Here is a 19,449-nt window from a genome sequence, read left to right as displayed (position 1 = left end):
TTCCGGGAGGCTGCTTCCAGGATGGAGGGGAGAGCCTGAAGCAGCTGACAGAGCAAGACCTTCCATCTGGGCTTCACCTCCCACCAAGCTACCAATAGGATGCCTCCATCACTAGTAGGGTCTCTACAGATCGCGTGGCTCAGTGGAAAGAGCCCGGGCTTGGGAGTCAGAGGTCATGAGTTTGACTCCCGACTCTGCCACTTGTCAGCTGGTGACTTTGGGCAAGTCACTTCACTTCTCTGTGCCTCAGTTACCTCATCTGTAAAATGGGGATTAACTGTGAGCCTCACGTGGGACAACCTGATTACCCCATATCTACCCCAGCGCTTAGAAGATGTTCTGCACATAGTAAGCCCTTAACAAATACCAACATTATTATTATTATTAGATACATCCATCCATCATTCAGTGGTATTTATCGAGTTCTTACTCTGCACACACAACTGTCCTAAGCACTTGGGAGAGTGAGCTTTACAAACAGTAGTGTTAGTAAACTTAATCCCTGCCCACAAGGAGTTTACAGTCCAGTGGATATATCTATAGATGTGTATCTCTCTCTCTCTCTCTCTCTATATATATATATATGTTAAGCAGTAGATACGAGCTAATCAGTTGGACACAATGCATCTCCCACGCGGGGCTCACAGTCTTAATCCCCATTTTGCTGATGAGGGAAGTGAAGTGACTCACACAGAGCAGTGAAGTGACTTGCCAATGATCACACTGCCGAAATATGGAGGAGCAGAGCAGAGATTAGAACTCAGGTCTTCTGACTTTCAGGACCATGCTCATTCCACAAGGCCTTGCTGCTTCTCTATACTGGGAAGTAGGGAGGCTTAGTGGAAAACCAATGGGATTTGGAGCCAGAAGACCAGGTTCTAGTCCCAGCTTTGCCATTTATTTTGTTCCTCACTTTCCTCCTCTATAAAAGGGGGATAAGATATCTGCTTTCCCTCCCTCTTATTCTGTGAGCCCTGTGTGGATCAGGGTCTGTGTCCCATGTGATTATCTTGCATCTTCCTCAAAGCTCAGTATGTTGCTTGGAGCAGCATAGCCTAGTTTATAGATCCTGGGCCTGAGAGTCAGAAGACCTGAGTTCTAATCCCAGCTCTGCCTCTTGTCTGCTGTATGACCTAAGGCAAGTCACTTCATTGCTCTGTATCTCAGTTACCTCATCTGTAAAATGGGGACTGAGACTGTAAGCCCCATAAGGCTCATTACCTTGAATCGACCCCAGCGCTTAGAACAGTGTCTGGAACATAGTAATCATTTAACAAATGTCTGGAACATAGTAATCATTTAACAAATACCATTAAGAACATAGTAAGCCGTTAATAAATGCCATTAAAAGATATCATTCATATTTTTATATGTACACATCTATAGCTGTACCTATATAGCTATAGCCATAGACATGGATAGGTATATATCTATATCTATACATATATAGATATTGAAACCACATGGCATCGTGGATAAGCACAGGCCCGGGAGTCAGAAGGTCATGGGTTCTAATTCTGGCTCTGCGACTTGTCTGCTGGGTGACCTTGGGCAAGGCGCTTCACTTCTCTGTGCCTCAGTTACCTCATCTATAAAACGGGGATTGAGACCGTGAGACCCACGGGGGACAGGGACTGTGTCCAACCCAACTTGATTGTAGATACCCAAGTGCTTACTACAGTGCCTGGCACATAGTAAGTGCTTAACAAACATCATAATCATTATCTATAGTTTGTGTAAACATACCCTGACAGAAATTTAAGCAGCCAGAGACATTGGTCCTGTCCCCATTCCATGACATGTAAAAATATGTTAAATTAAAAATAACGAAAACTCAGGAAGACACCACCCATGTCTCCCCGGTTGACTCCCACACTTCCTCACAGAAGAAGATGAAGTTGCTATCTAACGGGTTTACACATCCCCACATGAGTGGGTGGGAGAGTCGCATTGAGGAAATTCCAACACTCCCAGACCGACAGCCGTGGGAGGGAAAAGCCCAAAGCGGGAAGGGGAGGGGAAGAGAAAGGAGCAAGTGTCTCCAGGAGGAAGAAATCATCACACGATTCAATCGATGGTATTTATTAAGTGTTTATTATGTGCAGAGCACCCTACTAAGGGCTTAGGAGCATATAGGGGAGCATGGCACATTGGATAGACCACGGGCTTGGGAGTCAGAAGTTCATAAATTTTAACCCCGGCTCCTCTACTTGTCTTCTGTGTCACCTTGGGCAAGTGACTTCACTTCTCTGTGGCTCAGCTACCTCATCCTTAAAGTGGAGATTGAGATTGTGAGCCGCGCTCGGGACAGGGACTCTGTCCAACCCGATTTGCTCCTATCCACCCCAGCGTTTAGCACCGTGCCTGGCACACAGTAAGCACTTAACAAATACCACAATCATCATTATTAGTACAGTCAAACAGAATTGGCAGACATGTTCCCCGTCCATAATTGGCAGGAAGCTGCCATCTCCCTCCTACTGTCTCCCTTTGGGCGGGCGTCTCCTCCAGAACCATCCATCCCAGATGCCATGGCCTCTCCTAGAAGTCCCCACAGCCACCGGCCTCTTCCCTCTCAGAGCCTGGAGCGCAGATGGGCCCTCCCCTTTCTCAGTGATAAGTGTCAGTCATCTTCATCCCGGGTGCCGAGCGGAGCTCCCGAAAGGGTTGTTTGCCGGAGCTCTCCACTCTCCATCAAAAATATTACAGCAACAACTAATTACAGCCCCATCATTCCCCTGGCTCTTTCCCTTTAATGGCACGTTTTGCTGCCGCGGAATTACAGTGGAACTGCTTGGCGAGAGAGTAACGAGCAATCCCCATCAATCTCCCGCGGATTCATTATGATCAAGGATTAGCTGCCGCCGAATAATAAACTAAGTTCAAAACAGGAAACGGTATTTAAACCACAGAACAAATCTTTCCCTTCTCCAAAACCGCCGGCTGACACATTTATAGGAACATCCCATTCTGTTTTGAATTGCTGGGGTGTTTCCCTTTGGCGGCCACACTCTCAGCCAGATTGATGAATCTCCCATCGGTGGGTGAGGGGAGTGGAGGCGTGGGAGGCCAATACCGCTCCAGACTTGGCAACTCTGCCAGGACGGTGATCCTTTCTCTGGGGACCGGAGAGAAAGTCGGCCGGACTCCGGCACTGTCTCCCAAGGAAGGCTGAGGGGGGTCTCGGTCCCTGGGGATCTTGAGGAATTGCACAGAAAACACATCTGGGAGTTTCCACCTTCTCGGGCCTGAAGGCAAGGGGCTCGACAAGCTGGCTTTGGGAAGGCATGAATTTGAGGACTGACAGGAATATAATCAGGTATTCAATGTCCAGAGCCACTATGATAACACTACTAATAATGGTTGTATTTCTTAAGGGATGGATCCCTGTCTTGACCAAAGATGGGAAGAGGGAAGCTGCATAGTCTAGTGGAAAGACCAAGGGCCCGGGAATCAGAGCACCTATTCCTGGATCCACTCCTTGATCCACTCCACGAGAAGCAGCGTGGCTCAGTGGCAAGAGCACGGGCTTGGGAGTCAGAGGTCATGGGTTCCAATCCCGGCTCTGCCACCTGTCGGCTGTGTGGCTGCGGGCAAGTCACTTAACGTCTCGGTGCCTCAGTTACCTCATCTGTAAAATGGGGATTAAAACTATGAGCCCCACGTGGGACAACCTGATCACCTTGTCTCCCCCAGTGCTTAGAACAGTGCTTTGCACATAGTAAGTGCTTCACAAATACCACCATTTTTATTTATTTATTCTTTTAAGCTCCATCGCCAAGCACGGTACTACAAGATAATCACATACAAGATAGTCAGGTCAGACCCACTTGGGGGTCACAGGCAAAGTAGAAAGGAAACCCTATTTTAGAGATGAGGAAACTGAGGCCCAGAGAAGTGATGTGCCGAAGGTCACGCAGCAAGCAAGGACTGGATCCGGGAATAGGTCCTCTGATTCCTGGGCCCTTGTTCTTTCCACTAGGCTGTGCAGCTTCCCTCTTCCCATCTTTGATCAAGACAGAGATCCATCCCTTGGCAAGCAAACTGGCATCCTTGAGCTCAACGGAGCCTTCAGGACTTGCTGGCTTGCTTTCAGCCAGTCAATCATAATAGCTTTTTTTAGGGGCCTACTGCGTGCACCTGGGTGGGTACAGAAGAATTAGCAGACATCATTCCCTCTCTTCAAGGAGTTTACAGTCTAGTGGGGGAGACAGATGCTAAAATAAATTCCAGGTAGGGGGAAGCAGTAGAATGGAAATGAGCAGTGTGGCTCAGTGGATAGAACATGGGCCTGGGAGTCAGAGGGTCATGGGTTCTAATCCAGGCTCCTCCACCTGTCTTCTGTGTGACCTTAGGCAAGGCTCTTCACTTCTCTGTGCCCCCGTTACCTCATCTGTAAAATGGGGATTGAGACTGGGAGCTCCACGTGGGACAGGGACTGTGTCTAACCCGACTACCTTGCACCCACCCCAGTGCTTAGTAAAGTGCCTGACACATAGTAAGTGCTTAACAAATTCTATAATTATTATTAAACAGCATGGAGTAGTGTTTAGAGCACGTGCCTGGGAGTCAAAAGGTCATGGTTTCGAATCCCAGCTCCGCCACTTATCTGCTGAGTGACCTTGAGCATGCCACTTCACTTCTCTGTGCCTCGGGTATCTCATCTGCAAAATGGGGTTTAAGTCTGTGAGCCCCATGTGGAACAGGGACTGTGTCCAACCCTATTTGCCTGTACCCACCCCAGTGTTGAGTACAGTTCCTGGCACATAGTAAGCGCTTAACAAATACTATAATTAGTATTATTATTATATACACAAGTGCAATGGGGAGGGAGGAGGTGAGTAATTATATGCTTAGATGACGCGGAGGTGCCGAAGTTATAGTTACGGAGAAATCGAGGGTGACATTAATCGGAAGCTTGGGAGACCCAAAGACCCATTCAACTCATCACTGCACTACATGGTCTAGGAGAACAAACATCAGGAAGGATTCAATCAATCGATCAATAAATCAACGGTACTTTCTGACCTTTATTTTGTGCAGTCCTTTGTACTAAACACTTGGGAGAGTAAAATAGAGTGAGAAAAAAACACCTCTGCCCTGAAAGAGCTTATAAACTAAGAGGTAGGTACAAAATAAATTACAGTTAGAAAGAAGAGGGTGGAAAGACAGATGAGTGGAGAATGAAAGTCGATACGGACCTAACTGCTATGCTTGTGAGGGGACACAACCTGATGGGAAACTCAAGCCACGTTGTTCCTAAAAATGGTGGATGTAAGTAGTTTTGCAGACACTTGGAAACATTTACATGCTCCAAGAGCAGTAGATTCATGCTCTTAAGAGGACAATTAAGGCTACTAAGAGGTCACAAGGAGTTTACCAGCCTCCTCCTTAAAGTAGAAATTGTTGAATATCAGTCTAAAGACAAACACACACACAGTCGCTCACACAAATGGGTGTTTCAAATGGAAACCCTGGCCCCAAATCAGAATCTCATTCATATCCCCTGCTCCCTATGGAAAGATGTTTTCCACATTTCCATAGTTGGCCTGGAACATTGGAAGAGTCTTCCGATTTTGAGCAGTCAGAATGAAAATTCTGGAGCTGGACAGACAGGGCTGGCTCAAGGGTGAGCAGGGAAAAGCAATTTGTTGGCGGGGGAGGCTAATCAATCTTTTGTACCAGGGTTATCTCCTCCAGTAGCAGAGAAGCAGCGTGGATCAGTGGAAAGAGCAAGAGCTTGGGAGTCAGAAGTCATGGGTTCTAATCCCAGCTCCGCCACTTGTCAGCTGTGTGACTTTGGGCAAGTCACTTAACTTCTCTGTGCCGCAGTTACCTCAACTGTCAAATGGGGGTTAAGATTGTGAGCCCCACATGGGACAACTGGATTACCTTGTATTTTCCCCAGTGCTTAGAACAGGGCTTGGCACATAGTATGCACTTAACAAATACCATCATCAGTAAACCTAACTCTCACTCACTTGTGTTAATAAGGGAGTAGAGATGTGGCTACAAGTGGGAGGTAAATGCAGCTCAAAAAATCCAAACACTCCTTCCTAACCAATCACTTCCACTCCTTCCCTTAGGAAAATTTACTGCCAGAGTGGCTAAGGAAGGAGAAAATAGACGGGCAAGAAGTCCACCTTTTGCTTTTCTTTGCCACCTCCAGTGTGAGCACTAATTGGCAGGAAAATATCCAAAATAGAAATGGAAAGAAAGAGAGATTGGAGGGGGCTGTAGATCAATCCACAGTGAGGATTCATCTATCTTGAATAACTGAGACCAACTCTTGCTTTCCTCACTTGCACCAATTGCTATCACGAACTTGGGGCTATTTGAGCCATTTTTCACAGGGCCAATTCAACAATCAGAAATCAATAAAACAGTCAATCATAATTACTTAGCACTTATAATGTGCAGAGAACTGGGAAGCAGAGTGGCTTTGTGAAAAGAGCACAGATTTGTGAGTCAGAGGTCATGGGTTCTAATCCTGGTCCTGTCACATATCAGCTGTGTGACTTTGGGCAAGTCACTTAACTTCTCTATGCCTCAATTTCTTCACCTGTAAAATGGGGATTAAGACTGTGAGCCCCCAAGTGGGAGGAACTGGTGACCTTGTATCTACCCCAGCAGTTAGAAGAGGTTAAGACAAATACCAGTATTATCATCATTACTAACTGTACTAAGCACTTGGGAAAGCATAACGGAATTAGCCGACATGTTAATGCCTGTCTCTCCCTCTAGATTGTGAGCTTATTGTGGACAGGAGTTGTCTCTCTTTATTGCTGTATCATACTCTCCCAAGCACTTAGTATAGTGCTTTGCACACAGTTAAGCACTCAATAAATATGTTTGAATGAATGAATGAACTCATTCCCTGTCCATGATGAGTTTATAGTCTAGAAAGGGGGGCAGACATTAATATGCCAGCCAAATGCTCAAGTATTAATTGAGTACTTATGGTGTGTAGAGCCCTCTATCAATTAATCAGTGGAGACATTTATTGAACCATTGTATTCAGGGCACCATAATAAGCACCTGGGAGAGTACAATACAGTTGTTAAACACAACCCCTGCCCAAAAGGAGCTTGCTCTAGCATTGGAGAAGCAGCGTGGCGCAGTGGAAAGAGCACGGGCTTTGGAGTCAGGGCTCATGAGTTCGAATCCCATCTCTGCCACTTGTCAGCTGTGTGACTGTGGGCAAGTCACTTAACTTCTCTGTGCCTCAGTTCCCTCATCTGTAAAATGGGGATTAAGACTGTGAGCCCCACGTGGGACAACCTGATTCCCCTGTGTTTACCCCAGCACTTAGAATAGTGCTCTGCACATAGTAAGCGCTTAGCAAATACCAACATTATTATTATTATTATTATTGGGAACATGGATGTAAATGACATGGTCACTAAAATTAATCAGGGAATGCTTCCTGGAAGAGGTGGATGTTCCCAACAACCCTCTTCCACCAACAAAGTGACTGTGAGCATTACTTAATGTGGATGAGTTGACCACATTCCCCAGACCTTGTAGTTAGTAATCTAGTCCTGCTATTTGATGCTGAGTGTGGTTTGAAGGAAAGCAATGCTGGAAAGGATTGCCTTGTCACTTCCCTGTCTACAGTTTCTGATGTTTTTCCTCCACTACAGCTCCCGACCCCCGCTCCACACATTCTGGGAAAAGCTCAGGGAATTGTATACATTGACTGTGAACTCGCTGTGGGCAGGGAATGTGTCTGCTAATTCTGTTGCACTGTACTCTCCCAAGTGCTTAAGACATTGCTCTGAACATAGTAATGATGTCTGTCTCCACTCCCTCTAGACTGTGAGCTCATCGTGGACAGAGACTGTCTCTATTTATTGCTGTATTGTACTTTCCCAAGAGCTTAGTACAGTAATAATAATAATAATAATGTTGGTATTTGTTAAGCGCTTACTAGGTGCCGAGCACTGTTCTAAGCGCTGGGGGAGATACAGGGTAATCGGGTTGTCCCATGTGGGGCTCACACACTTTTAATCCCTATTTTACAGATGAGGGAACTGAGGCTCAGAGAAGTTAAGTGACTTGCCCACAGTCACACAGCTGACAAGTGGCAGAGCCGGGAGTCGAACTCATGACCTCTGACTCCGAAGCCCAGGCTTTTTCCACTGAGCCACGCTGCTTCTCCAGTACTCAATAAATCTGATTGAATGAATGAAAGAAAAGTGCTTAATAAATACGATTGATTGATTGATTGATTGATTGACTGAATGAGTGGTTCCACAGTCCGCCTAAGGCTCAGGGTGGAAAGTCCACTTTCTGGGCCCTATCTCTACAGCCTGTTTTCAGCATCACTTTCAGCTTCGGTAGCTGAAAAAATGCCAAGTTAACATTCTTAAAATTTAATTTGCTATTCCTCCTGAGAGTTTACATGTTGAAGGTTTCATTTTCACCCAATTGAACACCAAAAATGTATCCTGACATTTTTAATGGGAAAAGTGTATGTTTCCATCCTCTATATCTAGAGAAGGAAAAAAAAATGCCTCAACACACAACATTTCGCCTTTCAGTTGAGATGGAGCGTGGAAAATCTCAACGCTTAAGCTGTTGAAGTTTTGGAGATAATTTCATTTGTTTACAGTTAATGGATTCTTCTGTCTCTAACCTCTCCCTCTCTGTTTGTGTTTTGTGGAAAATAAGAGACACATACGCTGACATGCCAACACTCACCCTTTTGGTCTTACATAGAAAATCTAGACCAAAAACCATCTGCACACCAAGGCTATATTAGTATGGAAAATGTTTAATTCACCAAGCAGCCCTGGAGACAGGAAGTAGGAAGCTAGAAGACAAGATAAAGGAGGCTTTGATCTTGGTGGGAATCAGCTTCTAGGATAGGAGGGTAAACTCGGATGTTCAAAAAGAACCAGAGGAGAGGGTGGCGGTGGGGGGTGAGGAGAGGAGGAGAGGGGAAAGTTTTTTTTGGAAAGGCAGAGCACATTTCCATCTTGGATTTTTCCTCTGCATTAGTTTCTTTTCAATCCCACATTCTAAAAGGGAATCTCAGGGGATCAGGAAAAAAACAACGATGAAAGCATTTGATTTGCCTATGCATTTTAATGTAAAAATCAAAGGCTGTAGCTGCAACCACTGTTCCCATGCTGGAGATTTACTCAGCTCCTACGGGGAAAAGAAGAAACCATAAGCCAGCATCCTCACAGCTTCCCAGGATGCTACAGTGCAGGAGAGGAAAAATAGGAACAGAGAGAGAAGGGGAATCAAAATCACCCTGGGTTTTGGCCTGCCACTGGGGGGAACTTACATTTAAATGAGATTGGGTGGGAGAGGAGAAGGGGACCGGAGAGGTAAAAATTCAAAGGTGAAAAAAGCTTTACAAGTGTCAAAAAACTCATAAATGATGGCCTAGAAGGGTGTGATGTTTGACAGATCTATGGGGACAAGAGGTATTGGACCCATTTGGGAAATGGCTGAGTGGCAATAATAATAATTACAATAATAATAATTATAACAATAGTGGTATTCGTTAAGTGCTTAGTGTGTGCCACGTACTTTACTAAGCACCGGGGTGGATACAAGCAATCAGGTTGGACACGGGCCCTGTCCCATATGGGGCTCACGGACTTGATCTCCATTTTTCAGATAAGGTAACTGAGGCCCAGAGAAGTGAAGCAACTTGCCCAAGGTCAGACTGCAGACAAGTAGGGGAGCTGGTATTAAAACCCAGGTCCTTCTGACTCCCAGGCAGTGACCCTCTACCTTCTGGATCTATGACCATTAGGCATTTAATATTCACCTCACCCTTAGCCTCACAACACTTACGTATGTTTCTACTAATTGTACGTTATAAATTATTTATTTATTTTAATGTCTGTCTCCCCCCTCTCCCCAAGACCGTAAGATTCCTGTGGGCAGGGAATGTGCCTACTACTTCTATTGTACTCTCCCAAGGGCTTAGCATGGTGCTCTGCCTATAGTAAGTGTTCTGTCAATTCCAAGATGGATCTATTGACTGTGGATTCTTTGAACAACAACTCTACACTGTAAGCTTCTTGTGGGCAAGAAACATATCTACTAAATCTTTTGTAATAATAATAACTATTATGGCATTTGTCAAGCACTTACTATGTTCCAGGCACAGTACTAAGCCCTGGGGTGGATACAAACAAATGGGGTTGGACACAGTCCCTGTCCCACGTGGGGCTCACAGTCTTCATCCCCATTGTACAGATGAGGTAACTGAGGCACTGAGAAGTAAAGTGGCTCGCCCGAGGCCACAAAGCAGTCATCGGTGGATCTGGAATTAGAACCCATGACCTTCTGACTCCCAGGCCCAGGATCTATCAACTATGCCAAGTTATTCCACTACTGTACCCTTCTAAGTGTTTAGTACAATTCTCTGCCCATAGTACGTTTTCTCTCAGAACGATGAGGGATCGACTGTAGACTTTCTGAGCAGCATCTCTAGACTGTAAGATTGTTGTGGGCAGGTAACGTGAATACCAATTCTGTGGCATTGTACTCTCCCAAAGCTTAGTACACACAGTAAGCGCTCAATGAATCCCACTGATGATGGCGATGATGATCAGGGCCAAGCTTTGGGGCCAAGGCTCAGTGTTGAGGGATCAAATCTGTTTTGTTGATGGTGGCAGAGGCTCCTCCCATGGGCAGTTGATAATAATAATAATAATTGTGGTATTTGTTAAGCACTTACTATGTGCCAGAAACTGTACTAAATGCCGGGGTGGATACAAGCAAATTGGGTTGGACACAATCCCTATCTCACGTGGAGCTCAAAGTCTCAATCCCTATTTTAAAGATGAAGTAACTGAGGCCCAGAGAAGTGAAGTGGTTTGCCCAAGGCCACTCTGCAGACAAGTGGCAAAGTTAAGATTAGAACCCATTACCTTCTGACTCCCAGGCCTGTGCTCTATCTACTATGCCAAACTCTGGAAACAGCTCTTGCCTCTCTCAGTCAGAGGCTGTCCCCTAATGGTTCTATCAATGGTAGAGCAGTAGCTGGGGTGTTTATGTCTTTAAGAGGCAAGAAAATTCCGTTCTGGGGCCTATGATAGTGGAAAAGGTGAAAAGCAAGCAATCAATTGTATTTATTGAGCATTTACGGTGTGCAGAGCACTGTACTAAGCGCTTGGGAGCATATGATATAACAATATAATAGTTGGTGGACACATTTCCTGCACACAGTAAGGTTGAAGCCTAGAGGTGCTGCTGATAGAATCAACAGTCAATCATGGTATTGAGAGAACACTTACTACTACTACTAATAATAATAATTTTGGTATTTGTTAAATGCTTACTTTGTGTCAGGTACTGTACTAAGTGCCTGGATAGATATAAGGAAATTGGGTCAGACACAGTCCCCGTTCCATGTGGGCTCACAGTCTTAATCCTCATTTTACGGATGGGGTAACTGAGGGACAGAGAAGTGAAGTGACTTGCCCACACTTACACAGCAGACCGGTAATGGAGCCAGGATTAGAACCCATGACTTTCTCACTCCCAGGCCCATGCTCTATGCTGAGCACTTGGGAGAGTATAATTAAATGAGTAAACCTGGTTCCTAGATTCATCAAGAAGCTGACAGTCTGGCAACAGGCTCACTGTCTAGGAAATGATGCACCAAAGCTAGAAAAAGAAAACTGGATGGAGGAAGCCTTTAAGAGTTGACATGCCTCCACCAGTTGGATAAAAATACCTCTACCCCGGCTCTCTAAAACTAATATCCTCTTCAGAAACAACCACAGGTCTTGCAGCTTGGTTAAAACACATAAGTGGTCTGTTCTAGTCCTGTATTTTGTGGAAAGTGATATTGGCCGGAACTTGTTAATTGTAAGTTGTAAATTGTAACTTAAGTAAATATGTTCAAAACAGAACTCTTCACCTTCCCACCCATACCCTGTTTTACCCGTCTCTCCCATCACCGTAAACAACACCACCATCCTCTCTGCTTCACAAGCCCATAGCCTTGGTGTTACTCTCCACCATCTCTTTCCTTCAAACCACATATTCAATCTATCATCAAATCCTGTTGGTTCAAATTCTCAACATCTCAACATTCCTCTCCATTCAAACGGCTTCTACATCGATCCAACCACTTATCTTAACCCACTCTGATTAGTGCATCAGCCTCCTTTCTGACCTCCCAGACAACTATTTCTTCCCCCTCCAGTCTTTCACTTTACTGCCCAGATCATTTTTCTAAAAAAGAATGCTCAGCCCAGATCTCCCACTCCTCAAGAACCTCCAGGGGTTGCCCATCCACCTCCACGCCACACAGAAATGCCTTACCAAAGGCTTTAAAGCACTCTGTAGGTTCGCCGCCTTCTATCTTACTCAGCTAATTTCCTACTACAACCCAACCCGCACACTTCACTCCTCTAAGACCAACTTACTTCCTGTGCCTCAATCTTGTCTGTCTCACTGCCAACCACTTACTGTGACCTCTCTCTTACCTGGAACTCCCTCTCCCTCAAAGATGATAGACCACCCCTCTCTCCCACTTTAATATTATCTCCTCCAAAAGACCTTCCCAGGTTAAGACTTCTTTCCCCTTACTCCCTCTCCCTTCTTTCTTGCCTAGGCACTTGGATCTGTACTTTTTACTCCCTTGATATTCACCACCCCTCTCAGCCCAGAGGCACTTATGTATATATTCATAATTTCCCCCTCTAAATTGTCAATGCCCTGTGAGCAGGAAACATATCTACCACCTCTGTTGTATTGTACTGCCCCAAGCACTTAGTACTGTGCTCTGCCCACAGTAAATGTACAGTAAATACCACCGATTGATTAATTCACTGTTTAGTCTAGTGTCAACCCCTAGGCACTGCTCCCAACTTATGTCTTCTCTTCTAGGGGACTAGGACATCACTATTTTCACATCTCTGGACTTTATGGATAGGAGGAGGCTGGTGGGGGCTGGGGAGAGAAGAGAAAGGAAGTGAGAAAGAAATGAAAAAGGATAACAAAGGGGGAAAAAATAGAAAGGAAAGAAGGCATGAGCTAGAACTCAAAGGAACGATGAAGAAGATAAGTAATGTGGCTTAGTGGACGGAGCCCGGAACTGGGCATCGGAAGGACAATTGAGAAGGGAGGAAGGTGTGATAAAAAGATAGGGGAAAGGTTGAGAGAGAAAGGGAAATAAAGAGGGAAAGGAAAAATTGGGAGAGGAGAGGAACAAAGAGGAAAAAAGAAGAGGGAAGGGATGTTTAACTTAACAACCATTTTCTGGAACAAAGTTTGTGAAGCAGAACTAGTAAAATGATAATACTGTCGGTTGGAGCTGACACAGTCTGGTTCAGTTTGAGGTTAAAATTCTTCCAAATGTGCTTAGAGGCTTATACAACGAGTTTATAGACCTAAACTTAGATTTTAAATAAATGATTAAGTCAGGATCTTGGGCTATCTCAAGCCTTAGACTTAAATCTTTTGAGGTGTCTTGTGATAATAAATCATTTCGAAGTACACTGCCAGGACTGCCTGTTCTTGTGGTGAATAGTCTGGGTATCATTTGATAGTTCTCATAGCAGGAATAGTTCTCAGACAGATGACTTGAGATTCTCCATATTATTGGAGATGGGAAAATTGCAGAGAGTGGTGATGTGTGTGGGGGGGAGGGGGTGTCAGAGAGAGCTTTATGCATTATCTGTTTGCAAGGGCTTAACCTAGCGTGTGCAAATGATGTTGAACTAGCTCAGACTCAGCAAAGCAATCCATTTATTATAATTCTACTGAGAAGAGGAACAGTAAATCAAAGAGACAACCTGACTGCAAACAAATTACACAAAGACAGAGAGGGAGAGGGAGAAGCAGAGTGGTGGCCATTTGGGGAGAGAGGGTGAAAGAGAAAAAGGAAGAAGAAAAGAAAAGGAACAAGAAATACGAAGATGGAGCAAAACAGGGAAGAAATAAAAATGGAGACTAATTTGTACATCAAGGGAAATGGGAAAACAAAGAACCCTCCTCAGAGAGAGAAAGAGAAAGGCACCTGCAAAACTGGTTTACTGTGGTATTTAAATGGATCTCTTTAAACAGTGAAAAATCTTGCCAAGTCCGACAGAAATGATCAAAAGGAAAAATCCCTAACTTGAAGAAGGGACCCTGACAAAAGGGGATACGATAGCTAATAAAGTTAGGGAATTTCCTTACTGGTAAAACTGTATAAATTGGCTTTTCATTCATTCATTCATTCATTCATTCATTCATTCAATAGTATTTATTGAGCGCTTACTATGTGCAGAGCACTGTACTAAGCGCTTGGGATGAACAAGTCGGCAACAGATAGAGACAGTCCCTGCCGTTTGACGGGCTTACGGTCTAATTGGGGGAGACGGACAGACGAGAACAATGGCAATAAACAGCGTCAAGGGGAAGAACATCTCGTAAAAACAATCTCCTCTGGATAGACAAGAGGGAACTACCCGGAGACAGGGGACTAGTCTAAATGACCTTTCTAAGATGGGGTAGATGCAAGACAATCAGGTTTGCACAGTCCATACCCACCTTGGGGCTCACAATCTTAATCCCTACTTTACAGATAACTGAGGCACAGAGAGGTCAAGTGCATTGTCCAAGGTCACACAGCAGACAGTAGGCAGAGTTAGGATTAGAACCCAGGTCCCCTGACTCCCAGGTCCATGCTCTGTCCACTAGGCCACACTGCTACTTCTAGTCCCCTCATTCTAGGGTTCTGGAATGTTAAAGAGGTTTCTGCCTAAATAGTGGATACATTGTATAGGCCTGGGAATCAGAAGGACCTGGGTTCATTCATTCATTCAATAGTATTTATTGAGCGCTTACTATGTGCAGAGCACTGTACTAAGCGCTTGGAATGAACAAGTCGGCAACAGATAGAGACGGTCCCTGCCGTTTGACGGGCTTACGGTCTAATCGGGGGAGACGGACAGACAAGAACAAGAGCTGGTTCTGATTCCAGCTCTGATACTTGTCTGCTGTGTGAACCTGGGTGAGTCACTTAACCTCTCTGGCTCTCAGTTACCTCATCTGTAAAATAGAGATGAAGACTGTGAGCCTTACGTGGGACAGGGACTGTTTCCAACTTGATTAGCTGGCATTTACCCCAGTGCTTAGTACAGTGTCTGGTACATAGTAAGCGCATAACAAATACCATTTAAAAAAACAGAAATGGGCTTGTGGAAAGAGCAAGAGGAAGTTGAAGGATGCAGGCTACCGTTGTGCAGGCAGGATAGGGGCTGGTGAGCATCTCTGCATGCCAGAGGTGTGCCCAGTAGCCAGAGGTGACCCCCGTGGCTAATTATAATGATGAAAATCATTGTGGTGTTTGTTAAGTGCTTACTTAAGTGCCAGGCACTGTACTAAGCTCTGGAATGGACACAAGCAAATTGGGTTGGACACAGTCCCTGCCCTCACAGTCTGAATCTCCATTTTCCAGATGAAGTAACTGAGGCACAGAGAAGTGAAGTGACTTGCCCAAGATCACACAGAAGACAAGTGGCGGAGACAGGATTAGAATCCATGGCTTTCTTACTCCCAGGCCTGCGGTCTATCCATTGCATCATGCGGCTAGAACATCTGGTCTCTTGGACTCATTTCTGTAGGTGATGAGGGCCAACTCCTCCAAGGATCGTGTCTCATTCCCTCCTGAGTATTCTCTCCCAGTGCTCAGTACAGGGCAATGCACACAGGTTATACTTAATAAACATTATTGCTACTACCATCAATCGATCAATTGTATTTTTCAAATAGTCACTGTGCGCAGAGCATTGTACTAAGCACTCTCTAGGGTGCGATAGTATTATTACTATTTAAACTCCAACTCTCGACTGATTAGATTTAGTTCATCATTAAAGCCCTCCTGAAATACCACCTCCTCCAAGGGGCTTTCCCTTATCAATTTTTATTCTCCTCGTGTCACTATGTTTTTAATGGTATTTGTCAAGCACTTACTATGTGTTAAGCACTGTCTTAAGCGTTGAGGTTGATACAAATTAACTGGTCCTAATACAGTCCCTGACCCTATTAGGGCTCTGAATCTAAATAAGGAGGATCTTCAGGAAGTCCTAAAGAATTCACCTATCTCATTTCCCCACCCTATTCGTCCTCTCATTTCTGTACTTGGAACTGGATCCCTTAAGGGAATGTATCTATTTTTATATTGCACCTCCCATAGTGCTCTGCACCCAGTAAGCACTCAATAAATATGAACGAATGAATACGACTGAATGAAGTACTCTGTTACTTACCCCACCCTAACACCACAGCAAATATTTACATAACCTTATACTCGGATGCTTTCTCTCCCTATAATTTCTCTTAATTTCCTGTCTCATCTACAAGACAGTAAGTCCCGTGAAGGCAGGGATTGTGATTACCCACTCTTTTTTACTCTACTCTCCCAAGCACTTAATAACGTTGGTATTTGTTAAGCGCTTACTATGTGCAGAGCACTGTACTAAGCGCTGGGGTAGGTACGGGGTCATCAGGTTGTCCCACGTGAGGCTCACAGTCTTAATCCCCATTTTACAGATGAGGGAACTGAGGCAGAGAGAAGTGAAGTGACTTGCCCACAGTCACACAGCTGACAAGGGGCAGAGCCGGGATTCAAACCCATGACCTCTGACTCCAAAGCCCGGGCTCTTTCCACTGAGCCACGCTGCTTCTCTCTTAATACAGCTCTCTGCACAGGGTGTTCGATAAAGAACCTGGAAGTCAGAAGGACCTGGGTCCCAATCCCAACTCCTCCACTTGCCTGCTTTGTGACCATGTGCAAGTCACTCACTGTTACTCAGTTTCCTCATCTGTAAAATGGGGATAAGACTGTGAGCCCCCCTGTGGGACAGGGATGGTGTCCAACCTGATCAGCTTGCAAGTACCCAGGCCTTACTACTGTGTCTGGCACACAGTTTATGTTTAACAAATTCTATTTTTAAAAATGCCACTGTACTGCTGCAAACAGAGGATATGGGAGGAGGGCAAGTCTGGGGTGGTGTAATCAGATGCACAATGGTAATCAAAATTTCCCTTGAGGGGGAGGAGGACACGTTATACACCTTCCCCTTTCGGTTCCTGTCAGGGGACCACGGGCTAAGAGGGAAACATGAGTTGTGTCTCAGTGGCCTCATGAAATCAGAAAATGCTTATTTTGGGTGAAAATCACTTTTCTGCCGTGTTAAGCTGGCATCTTGATAGCTGCTTAATGATAATCCTTGGTATTTATAGAGCATTCTTCTTCTTCCAAACAGATCAAAATGCTGCTCAGATATGATCTCATTAATCTTTGGGGTTTTTATTAAATTATAAAGTGGCACATCATGCAGAGTCAAAAACAAAACAAAAGGTTTCTTTCTTTTACCACTACTGTCCAAACAAATACTTTTCATTCTCTAGATTCATCATGAATTATTCAGGCATTCCTTTAAAGTTCCACCATTCACCAAAAAAAAAAATGAATATAGATCATTCAGACCTTTTCTCTTTTTTTTTGGACTTACCCTTCCTATTTTTAAACCAATTTGAAGGCTATTTTGCTGTCTCTTGATCCGACTGCTTAAAAACTCTGATGTCTCTATGCCCTTCCACGATCTTTTCCTGCTTCCTGTCCACATCATTAGCTTCCTTAGCCCTCATGAATATATCTGTGTATTCTTTGTGTGTGTTTTAAGTTTCTTACTTTGGTCCTTATCATTCATGTCTATTAGTTTGAGGTGCCATTTTTCATTTTGCGTGTAGGGGCAAAAATGGGGTAGGGCGTCTCAGTGGGGTTGAGCACTGGGATAGGACAGACTTAAAATGGCCAATAACTTAGTAATAATAATTATGGTACTCGTTTACTGTTTTATTGGATTATATATAGAGAAGCAGCATGGCTTAATGGAAAGAACCCAGGCTTGGGAGTCAGAGGATGTGGGTTCTAATTCTGCCTCCTCCATTTGTCTGCTGTGTGGCCTTGGGCAAGCCACTTAACTTCTCTGGCCTCAGTTCCCTATCTATAAAATGGGGATTAAGACTGTGAGCCCCAAGTGAGACAACCTGATTACTTTGTATCTAGCCCAGGGTTTAGAACAGTGCTTGGCACATATTAAGCACTTAACAAATACCATGATTATTATATCATTATCATTGTACTCCCCCAAGCGCTTAGTGCAGTGCTCTGCACAGAGAAAATGTTCAATAAATACGACTGAATGAATGAAGTGCTTGCTATATAGAAAGCACCCTAAAACCTAGGGTGGACACATGTTAATCAGGTTGGACACAGTCCCTGTCCCACACGGGGCTCACAGTCTTTATCCCCATTTCACAGATGAGGTAACTGGGGCCTAGAAAAGTGAATAGACTTGCCCAAGGTCACACAGCAGACATGTGGAAGAGTTGGGATAATAATGATGGCATTTTTTAGGCACTTACTATGTGCCAAGCACTGTTCTAAGCACTGGGGGAGATACAAGGTAATCAGGTTGCCCCAGGTGGGGCTGAAAGTCTTAATCCCTATTTTACAGGTGAGGTAACTGAAGCACAGAGAAATTAAGTGACTTGCCCAAAGTCAAACAGCTAAGTGGCAGAGCCGGGATTAGAACCCAGGTCCTTCTAGCTCCCAGGCCTGTGCTCTAGTCACTAAACCTTGCTGCTTGGTTAGAAAGTGTCGGGGATTGTCAGAGAGCCAGGATGATTCAGTCTGAGATCCCAGTTCAAAGCACGGTGGGAGTGACCACCTCCATCTTCTCCTATTTTTTAATATGTATGTGGCCCTTTGAGCCCAATAGTCTCCCCATTAGATGATACATTCGAGAAGTAGCGTGGCTCAGTGGAAAGATCCCGGGCTTGGGAGTTAGCGGTCATGGGTTCGAATCCCGGCTCTGCCACTTGTCAGCTGTGTGATTGTGGGCAAATCACTTAACTTCTCTGTGCCTCAATTACCTCATCTGTAAAATGGGGATTAACTGTGAGCCTCACGTGGGACAACCTGATTACCCTCTATCTACCCCAGCGCTTAGAACAGTGTTCTGCACATAGCAAGCGCTTAACAAATACCAACATTTATTATTATTATTATTATTATCACACTCAACAGGACAGCAATGGTATCTTTTACCTCTCTTGTCGTTTCCCAAGCACCCAGTTGGTGCTCAATAAATGCTCTTGATGGTGTCCCTGAACTTCTTCCCTGAACTTACCACCCTCTTTGGGGGTTTGTCAACATTGCCCTCAAATATTTGATCGCAATCATCGGTCCACGATCCAGCCCATGATGTTATTATATGCATGAGTTGAAAAATACCTTGCCTAAGGTATTCCCTCTCTTTGAATGCTCCATAGGCTGGACGGGTCCATTGCTAGTGTTTTCCAAATTGTTTGGGGAAACAGATACGAAACTCAGCCTAGGTTCCTAAGGTTTTTTTGAATGTGCAGCAAAAGCCTAGGGAGCGATTTAGTAGTAGCAGTTGGAGTAATAACATC

General features: G+C 44.7%; 1 protein-coding gene across 1 annotated transcript in view; it reads right to left on the bottom strand.

Moving 5' to 3' along the window:
* Window positions 1-19,449, bottom strand: part of EPHB1 (EPH receptor B1) — a 652,092-nt gene that overhangs the window by 480,291 nt on the left and 152,352 nt on the right. The gene's annotated exons all lie outside the window — the stretch shown is intronic.

Source organism: Ornithorhynchus anatinus, chromosome 1 (genome assembly GCF_004115215.2).
Source record: "Ornithorhynchus anatinus isolate Pmale09 chromosome 1, mOrnAna1.pri.v4, whole genome shotgun sequence".
NCBI lineage: Eukaryota > Metazoa > Chordata > Mammalia > Monotremata > Ornithorhynchidae > Ornithorhynchus > Ornithorhynchus anatinus.
The sequence above is the reverse complement of the archived record's forward strand: the minus strand, read 5'-3'. Positions and strand labels throughout refer to the sequence as shown.